The sequence below is a fragment of the Leuresthes tenuis genome, unplaced genomic scaffold (assembly GCF_036924035.1).
Source record: "Leuresthes tenuis unplaced genomic scaffold, fLeuTen1.0.hap1 SCAF_29, whole genome shotgun sequence".
Taxonomy (NCBI): domain Eukaryota; kingdom Metazoa; phylum Chordata; class Actinopteri; order Atheriniformes; family Atherinopsidae; genus Leuresthes; species Leuresthes tenuis.
Genome location: NW_027325383.1, coordinates 127,741 through 141,926, shown reverse-complemented (window position 1 = coordinate 141,926; position 14,186 = coordinate 127,741). Strand labels below are relative to the sequence as shown.

Sequence of the window (14,186 nt, the reverse complement as noted above, 5' to 3'; positions counted from 1 at the left end):
CTGCGGATTTTCTACCTTTGATTTGTTAAGATTGAGCCAATCAGGGACAACCTTGAAGGATCTCTTAAGTTTGGTTTAGTAGGATCAGTAATTACCTGAGAAAGGTTGATATTGGTACACACCTTTTTTAAATGATCAGAGGCAGAGTTCAACTTGTTTAAATTAAAATTGCCACACAGAGATTGGGTTTAGGCCACATGCACACAGAATGACCTCAACAAATATAAGAAATATTAAACATTTACACATGGATTTTTGAATACATGTAGAGGAATGATACTTTGAAATGTGCTCATTGCGGAGTTATGCTCAGTTGAGTAATGAAGGTTGAACTATTCTGGGAAAGAGGTTCTATTCCCAGCATCATGATGGACACTCCTGATATAGAAGGTTTCGCTAACGCATTGGAATTGTTTTACTATTTTCATATGCATGTGCAATGAAGAATGGCTTGTTACTGATAAATGCAAAGAAGAACAGCTTACACATAGATGCTCACATATAGGCTGCTGAATGCAATGAAGACCTGCTTATCCAGTAAAGTTCAACAAGGAATTAGATGGGAAAAATACATGTTTTAACGGGACCCAGACAATATTAAATACTCAGACAGATGGGAGAAGAAGTGTAGTTTTGTAGGAAATCACAAAATTATTACATAAAATTAGTGAAATCAATTGAAGAATGCCTTTCTGAAGAGCTGTTTACCACAGATGAGCAGCTTTGCAACCAAGCACATTGTAGATCGCTTTACTGCCAAAATGATCTAATTTAATGGATTGGTTTAGACATGCATAACAGCATTTTAAGAACAAAGAGAGAAACAAAAAGGGACAACGCTTCATGGTTAACTTAAATAGTTAACTTTTGGTAGTATCATCATTTTAATGGTTGTAACTCTCCCCATAAGTGATATAGGTGAGGACTTCCAACGAGAGAGATCTCTATCTTTAATAATTGCACATAATTTAGCTTTGTTAGCTCTGAGAGCCTGGAGGAAATGTTTATGCCTAAATATCTAATATTTCCTGACTGTATAGTGATCACAGGTATATTCTGGACCCTGCAGTTAATGGGTAGAACTTTGGTCTTAGACCAGTTGATAGAGTAGTCAGAAAGTGCTGAGAATTTATTTATGAGTGTGATCGTGTGAGTGAGAGACGTCTGTGAGTTCTGAAGGAAAAGTAATACATCATCAGCATAAAGACTTATTTTATGCTCAATATTTTGGGATTGGATGCCTTTCATATTTCTATCTTGTCTGATAGAAGCTGCTAAAGGTTTGATGAAAATAGCAAAAAGTGAGGGAGAAAGTGGGCAACCTTGTCTTGTACCTCTCTGCAGACTGAAGCTTGGAGAAGTTTGATCATTTGTCCTGACACTTGCATTTGGGGAGCTATATAATATCCTTATCCAGTTGATGAAGTGTGACCCAAACCCGAATTTGTTTAATGCTGCGAATAAAAGTTTCCAGTTCACTCCATCAAATGCTTTTTCTGCATCTATAGAGTCGATTGTGGCTTCCAAGTTGTTGATGGTAGAATAGTCTTTGAGATTAATGATCCGGTTTGTGAATGAACCGTTGTGCCTACTGCTCTTCAGCCTGTCAAATGAAATGTATAATTTGAAACGTGACAAATGAACGAAGACCCAAGGAGTTGAATCGTAAACAAATCAATACTGTTTCCTGTGCAAGGACCCGTCAGCCGAGGAGTTGAGTCATGAACGAATCAATACTGTTTCCTGTGCGAGGACCCGTCTCCCGAGGAGTTGAGTCGTGAACGAATCAATACTGTTTCCTGTCCTGCTGACTGAGCTTATGAAGCTGCCGCCTGCCATGTGGTGAGGAAGGGTACTGCATGAAAATGAACGAATCACTCACTGAGACAACTCGTTACTCCCGAGTCATATAAAAAATTAGTTTATATCGAACGAATCGCTCACGAACGACACATCACTATCTATTTGACGAGTTATGCACAAATTCGGATTTTGCAATAAAATTAATTCCTTCTCTCAAACCAAGTTAAGACTGCTTTGTCCTTCATATTTATTCATGTCTAATCAAGTTTCAACAATAAACAACGTTGTACTTTGTAAAATGAGAAAGAACTTCTTCAGCAATAAGCATCTCTCGACATATGACGAAATACAGATTTTGCTATAAAATTAATTCCTTCTATCAGCCTGACTTAAAACTGTTTGTCCTCCTTATTTATCCACTTCAAATCAAATTTCAAAAATTAAAAAAATTTTGTAGTTTGAGAAAGAACAACTTAATCTTCAGCTATCAGTATAAAAAGAGGGTAAGAAAAGGTGCAAATGCCAACCATACATCACTAAAAGGTGGAGCGGAAGTATTCGGCTGCAAGTAGGTGTGACTGTTCGACCATAATTTGTAAAAAGCGGGTAAGAAAAGGTTCGAATGCCCGACTATATATTAACAAAAGCGGAAGGAGAGATCTTCGGATGAGAGTGGGTGAGAATTTCCAACCATAATCTATAAAATGCGGTGAAAAAAAAGGTGTGAATACCCCATAGAACACTAAAAGGTGGAGCGGAAGTGTTCGGCTGCAAGAAGGTGTGAATGTCCGACTATATTTGGTGAAAAGCAGGTGAAGCAACGTCTGAATGCCCAACCTTACATCATCAAAAGCGAGATCAGAGGTGTTTGGCTGCAAGAAGGCCATAGTTTGCCAAAAGCGGGTAAGGTGCGAATGACCGACTAAATATCAACAAAAGTGGGGGCGGAGGTCTTCGGATGCAAGTGGGTGTGAATATCCCACCATACAAGTATGGTGTAGAGGAAGCTGTGAATGGCCGACCATAGTAGAAAGCGGGTGAGAGAAGGTGCGAATGTCAAACCATACATGATCAAAACAGTGAGCGGAGGTGTTTGGCTGCGATAAGGTGTGAATGTCCACCCATAATTAATGAAAAGCGGGCAACAAGTAGGTTCGAATGCCCAACCATACATCATCAAAAGCAGGAGTGGATGTGTTCGGCTACAAGAAGGTTTGAATATCCGACCATAGTTTGTAAAAAGCGGGTAAGAAAAGGTTTGAATGCCCGAATATACACCATCAAAAGAGGGAGCGGAGGGGTTCCGCTGTAAGAAGGTGTGAATGTCCGACCATAGTTGGTAAAAAGCGGGTAAGAAAAGGTTAAAATACCCGACTGTACACAATCAATAGCGGGAGCGGAGTTGTTCGGCTACTAAAAGGTGTGAAAGTCCGACCAGGGTTTGTAAAAAGCGGGTAAGAAAAGGTGCGAATGCCCGACAATGTATGATCAAAAGAGGGAGCGGAGGTGTTCAGCTGCAAGAAGGTCTGAATGTCCATCAATAATTGCTAGAAAACATGAAAGAAAATTTTCTAATATCAAACCGCACATGATCATAAGCGGGAGAGGTGTTCAGCTGCAAGAAGGTGTGAATGTCCACCCATAATTACTGAAAAATGGTTTGTAAAAAGCGGGTAAGAAAAGGTATGAATGCCTGACTATACACCATCAAATGCGGGAACGGTTTTTCGGCTGTGAGTAGGTGTGAATCTCCGACCATAATTGCTGAAAAATGTGTTAGAAAAGGTAAGAATGCCGGTCCATACATCATCAAAAGCGAGAAAGGTGGTGTTCGGCTGCAAGTAGGTGTGAATGTCCAGCCATAATTACTCACAAACGGGTAAGAAAAGGTAGTATTGCCAGACCATACATGATCAAAACAGGGAGCGGAGGTGGTTCAGCTGCAAGAAGGTGTGAATGTCCGACTAAAGTTTGTAAAAAGCGGATAAGACAAGGTGCGAATGCCTGACAATGTATGATCAAAAGAGTGAGCGGAGGTTTTCGGCTGCAAGAAGTTCTGAATGTCTACCCATAATTCCTGAAAAAATGGGTAAAAAAAGGGTCCGAATGCCCAACCATACATCATCAAAAGCAGGAGTGGATGTTTTCGGCTACAAGAAGGTTTGAATGTCCATCAATAATTGCTTTAAAACAGGAATGAAAATTTTCGAATATCAAACCGCACATGATCATAAGCGGGAGAGGAGGTGTTCAGCTGCAAGAAGGTGTGAATGTCCACCCATAATTCCTGAAAAATGGGTAAAAAAAGGTGCGAATGCCCAACCATACATTATCAAAAGCAGGTGTGAATGTCAGATCATAATTTGCAAAAAGCTGATGAGAAAAGGTGAGAATGCCTGACTATACACCATCAAATGCGGGAGCAGAGGTGTTCGGCTCTGAGTAGGCGTGAATGTCCGACCATAATTGCTGAAAAATGTGTTAGAAAAGGTAAGAATGCCGAAACATACATCATCAAAAGCGGGAGAGGTGGTGTTCAGCTGCAAAAAGGTGTGAATGTTCGACTAAAGTTTGTAAAAAGCGGGTAAGACAAGGTCCGAATGCCCGAACATACACCATCAAAAGAGGGAGCGGAGGTGTTCCGCTGTAAGAAGGTGTGAATGTCCAAACCATAGTTGGTAAAAACCGGGTAAGAAAAGGTTGAAATACCCGACTGTACACAATCAAAAGAGGGAGCGGAGTTGTTCAGCTAAGAGATGGTGTGAAAGTCCGACCATGGTTTGTAAAAAGCGGGTAAGAAAAGGTTCGTATGCCCTAATATACACTATCAAAAGCAGAAGCGGAGGTGTTCGGCTGCAAGAAGGTGTGAACGTCCAACCAAAGTTTGTAAAAAGCAGTTAAGAAAAGTTTCGAATATCTAACCAAACATAATCAAAAGCGGGAGCAGAGCTGTTCGACTGCAAGTAGGTGTGAATGTCAGATCATAATTTGCAAAAAGCTGATGAGAAAGGGTGAGAATGCCCGACTATACACCATCAAATGCGGTAGCGGAGTTGTTCGGCTGTGAGTAGGTGTGAATGTCCGACCATAATTGCTGGAAAATGTGTTAGAAAAGATAAGAATGCCGGTCCATATATCATCAAAAGCGGGAGAGGTGGTGTTCGGCTGCAAGTAGGTGTGAATGTCCAGCCATAATTACTCACAAACGGGTAAGAAAAGATAGTATTGCCAGACCATACATGATCAAAACAGGGAGCGGAGGTGGTTCAGCTTCAAGGTCTGAATGTCCACCAATAATTACTGAAAAATGGTTAAGAAAAGGTGCGAATGCCCAACCATATATCATCAAAAGAAGGAGTGGATGTGTTCGGCTACAAGAAGGTTTGAATGTCCGACCATAGTTTGTAAAAGGCGGGTAAGAAAAGGTTCCAATGTCCAAACATACACCATCAAAAGAGGGAGAGGAGGTGTTCCGCTGTAAGGTGTGAATGTCCGACCATAGTTTGTAAAAAGCGGATAAGAAAAGGTTAAAATACCCGACTGTACACAATCAAAAGAGAGAGCGGAGTTGTTCAGCTAAGAGATGGTGTGAAAGCCCGACCATGGTTTGTAAAAAGCGGGTAAGAAAAGGTTTGTATGCCCAAATATACACTATCAAAAGCAGAAGCGGAGGTGCTCGGCTGCAAGAAGGTGTGAACGTCCAACCAAAGTTTGTAAAAAGCAGTTAAGAAAAGTTTCGAATATCTAACCAAACATAATCAAAAGCGGGAGCAGAGCTGTTCGACTGCAAGTAGGTGTGAATGTCAGATCATAATTTGCAAAAAGCTGATGAGAAAGGGTGAGAATGCCTGACTATACACCATCAAATTGCGGTAGCGGAGTTGTTCGGCTGTGAGTAGGTGTGAATGTCCGACCATAATTGCTGGAAAATGTGTTAGAAAAGGTAAGAATGCCGGTCCATACATCATCAAAAGCGGGAGAGGTGGTGTTCGGCTGCAAGTAGGTGTGAATGTCCAGCCATAATTACTCCCAAACGGGTAACACCGAGAGTCCGAAAAGGAAATATAGATCACCCTACTCACTTTTCACCTAAAGAAATGAAGGAAGAGCTAGTTTCCCAAGAAATAACCTGAGTGTGTAATTTGTTTTGATAACTTAGAAAAACGAAAATGACATACCTACTTTCCTTTATCCTTTTAATGGTTCTCACCTTCTCAACACTAAATGTGAGAAGTGTGAAATCAAAGACAAGAGCCCAGAGTATTTTATCCTTCTTAGACTCCATAAAATCAGATGTGTTTTTAATACAAGAATGTGGACTACCTTTTTTAAAAAACCATAGACAATGGGAGGAAATGTGGCCCCATTTATCGATATGGAGTGGTTCAAATCAAAATAAAAATGATGGTGTGGCCATTCTAATTAAAAATCCGCATGTTCTGGTGAAAGGTAGCACAGTGGTGAGAGACGGACGGGCACTTTTAGCACACTTGAATTTTATGGGGCAAGACTTTAACCTCTTAAATATTTATGGTTTCAATGGAAAAATGACAGGTATGACCTTTTAGAAGATATACAGCTTTACATGCTAGGGCAAGTACCTTTAGTTGTAGCAGGATTTTAACTGTATCTTGAGCAGGAAAGATAGAAAAAGAGCAGGGGGAGATTTTAAAGTGGATAAGACTTCGATTTTACTTCAGGGCATATGCAGGGATTTTAAGCTTACTGACTGTTTTAAAACCATGCATCCCAGAGAGGAGGGCTTCACCTGGTTTAGTCATGATGGCACCAGAGCCTCTCGCATCGATTATTTCTTTACTAGAGATTGCCCACCCACTGATGTTAGATTAACCCCTGTTTTCTTTTCAAACCACCTTATGCTCTCCTGCACCCTTTCACCCCCTTCTGGTGTGACGGTAGGACGTGGTCTGTGGAAACTCAACTGTTCCCTGTTGGAGGATGAAATCATAGTCAGTCAGTACAGGGAATGTTATAAAGAGTGGCAGACCCTTCAAGACCTCTACGAAACACATGCACAATGGTGGGAAATGGTGAAGGAAACGACCCAGACTTTTTTTAAACAGCAAGGTAAACGTAAAAAAAAGGAAAGAGAATAGATGTATGATGGGACAACAGAAACGCTTACAGCGCTACTTTAAACTAAATCAGTGTGGCATAAACTTTAATGAAGAAATCAAAGATGTCAAAAAGGAAATGTCAGTTTTAGCAGAAATAAAGAGTAAAGGAATTTTTGTAAGAAGCAGGGAGCAGGAAATTGAGGAAGGTGAAAAATGCACACGGTACTTTTTTAAGAAAGTTATAAATAAAAAGGAGTGTATTCAAAATCTAAAAAGAGAAGATGGGTTTTGAACAAAATCCACACAAGAGATGATTGAAACTGTACATACCTTTTATAGTAACATGTACAAAGAGAAACCAGTGCACTTGGAAACATCGGCAGAAATTTTAAAATTCGTTGACAAAACCGTAAAAGAGAATGCACACTTGACACAGGATTTTACTGCTTTAGAGTTAAAAAAAATGCCTAACAGGTTTTAAGAGAAGTCGAGCTCCGGGTTTAGACGGGCTTCCTGCAGAATTCTATCTGACCTTTTGGGACCTTTTATCATCAGACATTTTAGATGTTTTTAAAGATTTTGAAAAACTCGACCGACTGCCTGACAGTTTTAGAATGGGAATAGTGACTCTACTTTATAAAAAAAATGATAAGACTGACCTAAAGAATTGGAGGCCCATCACACTTTTAAACTTTGACTGTAAACTTTTTAGCAAGGTTTTAGCGACACGGATGTCCTCTGTTTTAGAGGAGGTAATTCACCCAGACCAGGCTTGTGCAATCTCAGGGAGACAACTCACTGACAGCCTCGTACTGATTCGAGACATCATTGATTACGATAGAGAAAGAAACACCCGGCTTGTCATCTTAAATTTAGACTTTGAAAAAGCTTTTCATCAGGTCTCGCATCAATATCTCTTTCAGGTGTTGCAGCCATCGAATAGGACCCTGAAACTTCCATCCTGCACCGCTGTTTGCTTTTTCACAAGAGCAGAGAAGATCGCACCGTTCCCAGCGGCACTGCAGTACCGGGTCGATGCTTGGAGTGAACGGAGCCAGCTCCTTTTTCAACTCCTATTGCTAAAAATCCATTTAATATGTAGTCCTCGTATAGAGGACATATCAAATATTAAACTGATAAGAACAGATACCACACTTGATCTTAGCCAAAAGGCCGAGAAGCGATAACTGTCCACTGGTTCACGTCCGAGGGCCCTTCCTGGCACAATGCGCACTTGTAGCGGTGTTCTTTTTAGTGTCACTTTGCACCTCCGCACTGAGCACTCTTCAGACCTTTTAAATGGTATAACTTTGCACTCCTGCACGCTCCAGCAAGCACCATTCAAGCAACAACGTCAGCACAGTCGCAACAAGTAAGGCGACTCTACTCAGAGAAGTCACTCTGCACAGTAACAAGATTTCTTTTGCACAGACAGAAAGGGCTTCACCCGCAAAGGTAAAGCCTGCCAAAAATAGAAACATCTCACTAGTGCTGCTCTCCACAGAAGTCTTTAGTAAAAGGCGAAAGACTTGTACGTTATGAAGAGAAACCAGAGTACGATTATCCGTCACTGCAGGAGCAGGGCATCAGGCTAGTTGGCATAGCCACCTTCCCCATGGTGAGCTTTGCTTGGTAGAGACGTTTGCTCCCCCCCCTTGCTCCTCGGCTGACCAAGTAGGGACAATCGGGCCCTATTCGATGGCTGCCTTGTCTTTTACTCTGTGCAAAAGACAAGGCAGCAACAAAAACACCATGGGAACACCGTATTGAGGCTTTTTTCTGACCGCTCATTCGGTGTCGCGTTTCTTTCAAGCAATTCTCCCGGTTAGCCCGCACTCGGCTTGCTCCCAGAGCCGTGTTAAAGTCTACTTCGCATTCACACTCTCTTCTCAGCAGACTAAAAGAAACTTCCATCCTGCACCGCTGTTTGCTTTTTCACTAGAGCAGAGAAGAGCGCACCGTTCCCAGCGGCACTGCAGTACTGGGTCGATGTTTGGAGTGAACGGAGCAAGCTCCTTTTTCAACTCCTATTGCTAAAAATCCATTTAATATGTAGTCCTCGTATAGAGGACATATCAGAAATTAAACTGATAAGAACAGATATTACACTTGATCTGAGCTAAAAGACCGAGAAGCGATAAATGTCCACTGGTTCACGTCCGAGGGCCCTTCCTGGCACAATGCGCACTTGTAGCGGTGTTCTTTTTATGGCCATAGGTGGCCAGAGTGTCACTTTGCACCTCCGCCCACCCGCTGCACTGAGCACTCTTCAGCCCTTTCAAATGGTATAAATTTGCACTCCCGCACGCTCCAGCAAGCACCATTCAAGCAACAACTTTGCACTCCAGCTTCGAACATCGGCACAGTCGCAACAAGTAAGGCGACTCTACTCAGAGAAGTCACTCTGCACAGTAACAAGATTTCTTTTGCACAGACAAAAAGGGCTTCACCCGCAAAGGTAAAGCCTGCCAAAAATAGAAACAACTCATTAGTGCTGCTCTCCACGGAAGTCTTTAGTAAAAGGCGAAAGACTTGTACGTTATGAAGAGAAACCAGAGTACGATTATCCGTCACTGCAGGAGCAGGGCATCAGGCTAGTTGGCATAGCCACCTTCCCCATGGTGAGCTTTGCTTGGTGGAGACGCTTGCTCCCCCCCCTTGCTCCTCGGCTGACCAAGTAGGAACAATCGGGCCCTATTCGATGGCTGCCTTGTCTTTTACTCTGTGCAAAAGACAAGGCAGCAACAAAAACACCATGGGAACACCGTATTGAGGCTTTTTTCTGACCGCTCATTCGGTGTCGCGTTTCTTTCAAGCAATTCTCCCGGTTAGCCCGCACTCGGATTGCTCCCAGAGCCGTGTTAAAGTCTACTTCGTATTCACTCTCTTTTCTCAGCAGACTCTTGGGATTTTATCTATAAAATGAATTCCTTCACTCAAACTATGTTAAAACTGCTTTGCGAGACCTGATGAAAAGCTTTTTCAAAGTCTAAATTTAAGATGACAAGCCGGGTGTTTCTTTCTCTATCGTAATCAATGATGTCTCGAATCAGTACGAGGCTGTCAGTGAGTTGTCTCCCTGAGATTGCACAAGCCTGGTCTGGGTGAATTACCTCCTCTAAAACAGAGGACATCCGTGTCGCTAAAACCTTGCTAAAAAGTTTACAGTCAAAGTTTAAAAGTGTGATGGGCCTCCAATTCTTTAGGTCAGTCTTATCATTTTTTTTATAAAGTAGAGTCACTATTCCCATTCTAAAACTGTCAGGCAGTCGGTCGAGTTTTTCAAAATCTTTAAAAACATCTAAAATGTCTGATGATAAAAGGTCCCAAAAGGTCAGATAGAATTCTGCAGGAAGCCCGTCTAAACCCGGAGCTCGACTTCTCTTAAAACCTGTTAGGCATTTTTTTTAACTCTAAAGCAGTAAAATCCTGTGTCAAGTGTGCATTCTCTTTTACGGTTTTGTCAACGAATTTTAAAATTTCTGCCGATGTTTCCAAGTGCACTGGTTTCTCTTTGTACATGTTACTATAAAAGGTATGTACAGTTTCAATCATCTCTTGTGTGGATTTTGTTCAAAACCCATCTTCTCTTTTTAGATTTTGAATACACTCCTTTTTATTTATAACTTTCTTAAAAAAGTACCGTGTGCATTTTTCACCTTCCTCAATTTCCTGCTCCCTGCTTCTTACAAAAATTCCTTTACTCTTTATTTCTGCTAAAACTGACATTTCCTTTTTGACATCTTTGATTTCTTCATTAAAGTTTATGCCACACTGATTTAGTTTAAAGTAGCGCTGTAAGCGTTTCTGTTGTCCCATCATACATCTATTCTCTTTCCTTTTTTTACGTTTACCTTGCTGTTTAAAAAAAGTCTGGGTCGTTTCCTTCACCATTTCCCACCATTGTGCATGTGTTTCGTAGAGGTCTTGAAGGGTCTGCCACTCTTTATAACATTCCCTGTACTGACTGACTATGATTTCATCCTGCAACAGGGAACAGTTGAGTTTCCACAGACCACGTCCTACCGTCACACCAGAAGGGGGTGAAAGGGTGCAGGAGAGCATAAGGTGGTTTGAAAAGAAAACAGGGGTTAATCTAACATCAGTGGGTGGGCAATCTCTAGTAAAGAAATAATCGATGCGAGAGGCTCTGGTGCCATCATGACTAAACCAGGTGAAGCCCTCCTCTCTGGGATGCATGGTTTTAAAACAGTCAGTAAGCTTAAAATCCCTGCATATGCCCTGAAGTAAAATCGAAGTCTTATCCACTTTAAAATCTCCCCCTGCTCTTTTTCTATCTTTCCTGCTCAAGATACAGTTAAAATCCTGCTACAACTAAAGGTACTTGCCCTAGCATGTAAAGCTGTATATCTTCTAAAAGGTCATACCTGTCATTTTTCCATTGAAACCATAAATATTTAAGAGGTTAAAGTCTTGCCCCATAAAATTCAAGTGTGCTAAAAGTGCCCGTCCGTCTCTCACCACTGTGCTACCTTTCACCAGAACATGCGGATTTTTAATTAGAATGGCCACACCATCATTTTTATTTTGATTTGAACCACTCCATATCGATAAATGGGGCCACATTTCCTCCCATTGTCTATGGTTTTTTAAAAAAGGTAGTCCACATTCTTGTATTAAAAACACATCTGATTTTATGGAGTCTAAGAAGGATAAAATACTCTGGGCTCTTGTCTTTGATTTCACACTTCTCACATTTAGTGTTGAGAAGGTGAGAACCATTAAAAGGATAAAGGAAAGTAGGTATGTCATTTTCGTTTTTCTAAGTTATCAAAACAAATTACACACTCAGGTTATTTCTTGGGAAACTAGCTCTTCCTTCATTTCTTTAGGTGAAAAGTGAGTAGGGTGATCTATATTTCCTTTTCGGACTCTCGGTGTTACCCGTTTGGGAGTAATTATGGCTGGACATTCACACCTACTTGCAGCCGAACACCACCTCTCCCGCTTTTGATGATGTATGGACCGGCATTCTTACCTTTTCTAACACATTTTCCAGCAATTATGGTCGGACATTCACACCTACTCACAGCCGAACAACTCCGCTACCGCAATTTGATGGTGTATAGTCAGGCATTCTCACCCTTTCTCATCAGCTTTTTGCAAATTATGATCTGACATTCACACCTACTTGCAGTCGAACAGCTCTGCTCCCGCTTTTGATTATGTTTGGTTAGATATTCGAAACTTTTCTTAACTGCTTTTTACAAACTTTGGTTGGACGTTCACACCTTCTTGCAGCCGAGCACCTCCGCTTCTGCTTTTGATAGTGTATATTTGGGCATACAAACCTTTTCTTACCCGCTTTTTACAAACCATGGTCGGGCTTTCACACCATCTCTTAGCTGAACAACTCCGCTCTCTCTTTTGATTGTGTACAGTCGGGTATTTTAACCTTTTCTTATCCGCTTTTTACAAACTATGGTCGGACATTCACACCTTACAGCGGAACACCTCCTCTCCCTCTTTTGATGGTGTATGTTTGGACATTGGAACCTTTTCTTACCCGCCTTTTACAAACTATGGTCGGACATTCAAACCTTCTTGTAGCCGAACACATCCACTCCTGCTTTTGATGATATATGGTTGGGCATTCGCACCTTTTCTTAACCATTTTTCAGTAATTATTGGTGGACATTCAGACCTTGAAGCTGAACCACCTCCGCTCCCTGTTTTGATCATGTATGGTCTGGCAATACTATCTTTTCTTACCCGTTTGTGAGTAAATATGGCTGGACATTCACACCTACTTGCAGCCGAACACCACCTCTCCCGCTTTTGATGATATATGGACCGGCATTCTTATCTTTTCTAACACATTTTCCAGCAATTATGGTCGGACATTCACACCTACTCACAGCCGAACAACTCCGCTACCGCATTTGATGGTGTATAGTCGGGCATTCTCACCCTTTCTCATCAGCTTTTTGCAAATTATGATCTGACATTCACACCTACTTGCAGTCGAACAGCTCTGCTCCCGCTTTTGATTATGTTTGGTTAGATATTCGAAACTTTTCTTAACTGCTTTTTACAAACTTTGGTTGGACGTTCACACCTTCTTGCAGCCGAACACCTCCGCTTCTGCTTTTGATAGTGTATATTAGGGCATACGAACCTTTTCTTACCCGCTTTTTACAAACCATGGTCGGACTTTCACACCATCTCTTAGCTGAACAACTCCGCTCCCTCTTTTGATTGTGTACAGTCGGGTATTTCAACCTTTTCTTACCCGGTTTTTACCAACTATGGTTTGGACATTCACACCTTCTTACAGCGGAACACCTCCGCTCCCTCTTTTGATGGTGTATGTTCGGGCATTCGGACCTTGTCTTACCCGCTTTTTACAAACTTTAGTCGAACATTCACACCTTTTTGCAGCTGAACACCACCTCTCCCGCTTTTGATGATGTATGTTCCGGCATTCTTACCTTTTCTAACACATTTTTCAGCAATTATGGTCGGACATTCACGCCTACTCAGAGCCGAACACCTCTGCTCCCGCATTTGATGGTGTATAGTCAGGCATTCTCACCTTTTCTCATCAGCTTTTTGCAAATTATGATCTGACATTCACACCTGCTTTTGATAATGTATGGTTGGGCATTCGCACCTTTTTTTACCCATTTTTCAGGAATTATGGGTGGACATTCACACCTTCTTGCAGCTGAACACCTCCTCTCCCGCTTATGATCATGTGCGGTTTGATATTCGAAAATTTTCATTCCTGTTTTAAAGCAATTATTGATGGACATTCAAACCTTCTTGTAGCCGAAAACATCCACTCCTGCTTTTGATGATGTATGGTTGGGCATTCGGACCCTTTTTTTACCCATTTTTCAGGAATTATGGGTAGACATTCAGAACTTCTTGCAGCCGAAAACCTCCGCTCACTCTTTTGATCATACATTGTCAGGCATTCGCACCTTGTCTTATCCGCTTTTTACAAACTTTAGTCGGACATTCACACCTTCTTGCAGCTGAACCACCTCCGCTCCCTGTTTTGATCATGTATGGTCTGGCAATACTACCTTTTCTTACCCGTTTGTGAGTAATTATGGCTGGACATTCACACCTACTTGCAGCCGAACACCACCTTTCTCGCTTTTGATGATGTATGGACCGGCATTCTTACCTTTTCTAACACATTTTTCAGCAATTATGGTCGGAGATTCACACCTACTCACAGCCGAAAAACCGTTCCCGCATTTGATGGTGTATAGTCAGGCATTCATACCTTTTCTTACCCGCTTTTTACAAACCATTTTTCAGTAATTATGGGTG

At 41.6% G+C, this 14,186-nt stretch overlaps 4 non-coding genes across 4 annotated transcripts; all 4 read right to left on the bottom strand.

Annotated features, from left to right (window-relative positions):
* Positions 1–7,875: 7,875 nt before the first annotated feature.
* LOC140285147 (U2 spliceosomal RNA) lies at positions 7,876–8,066 on the bottom strand. The gene has a single exon (XR_011910289.1). It is a non-coding gene; the product is annotated as a U2 spliceosomal RNA (small nuclear RNA).
* Positions 8,067–8,325: 259 nt separating this feature from the next.
* LOC140285164 (U5 spliceosomal RNA) lies at positions 8,326–8,439 on the bottom strand. Its single transcript, XR_011910305.1, has one exon. It is a non-coding gene; the product is annotated as a U5 spliceosomal RNA (small nuclear RNA).
* Positions 8,440–8,829: 390 nt separating this feature from the next.
* Positions 8,830–9,020, bottom strand: LOC140285148 (U2 spliceosomal RNA). The gene has a single exon (XR_011910290.1). It is a non-coding gene; the product is annotated as a U2 spliceosomal RNA (small nuclear RNA).
* Positions 9,021–9,328: 308 nt separating this feature from the next.
* On the bottom strand, positions 9,329–9,442 carry LOC140285153 (U5 spliceosomal RNA). Its single transcript, XR_011910295.1, has one exon. It is a non-coding gene; the product is annotated as a U5 spliceosomal RNA (small nuclear RNA).
* Positions 9,443–14,186: the final 4,744 nt, after the last annotated feature.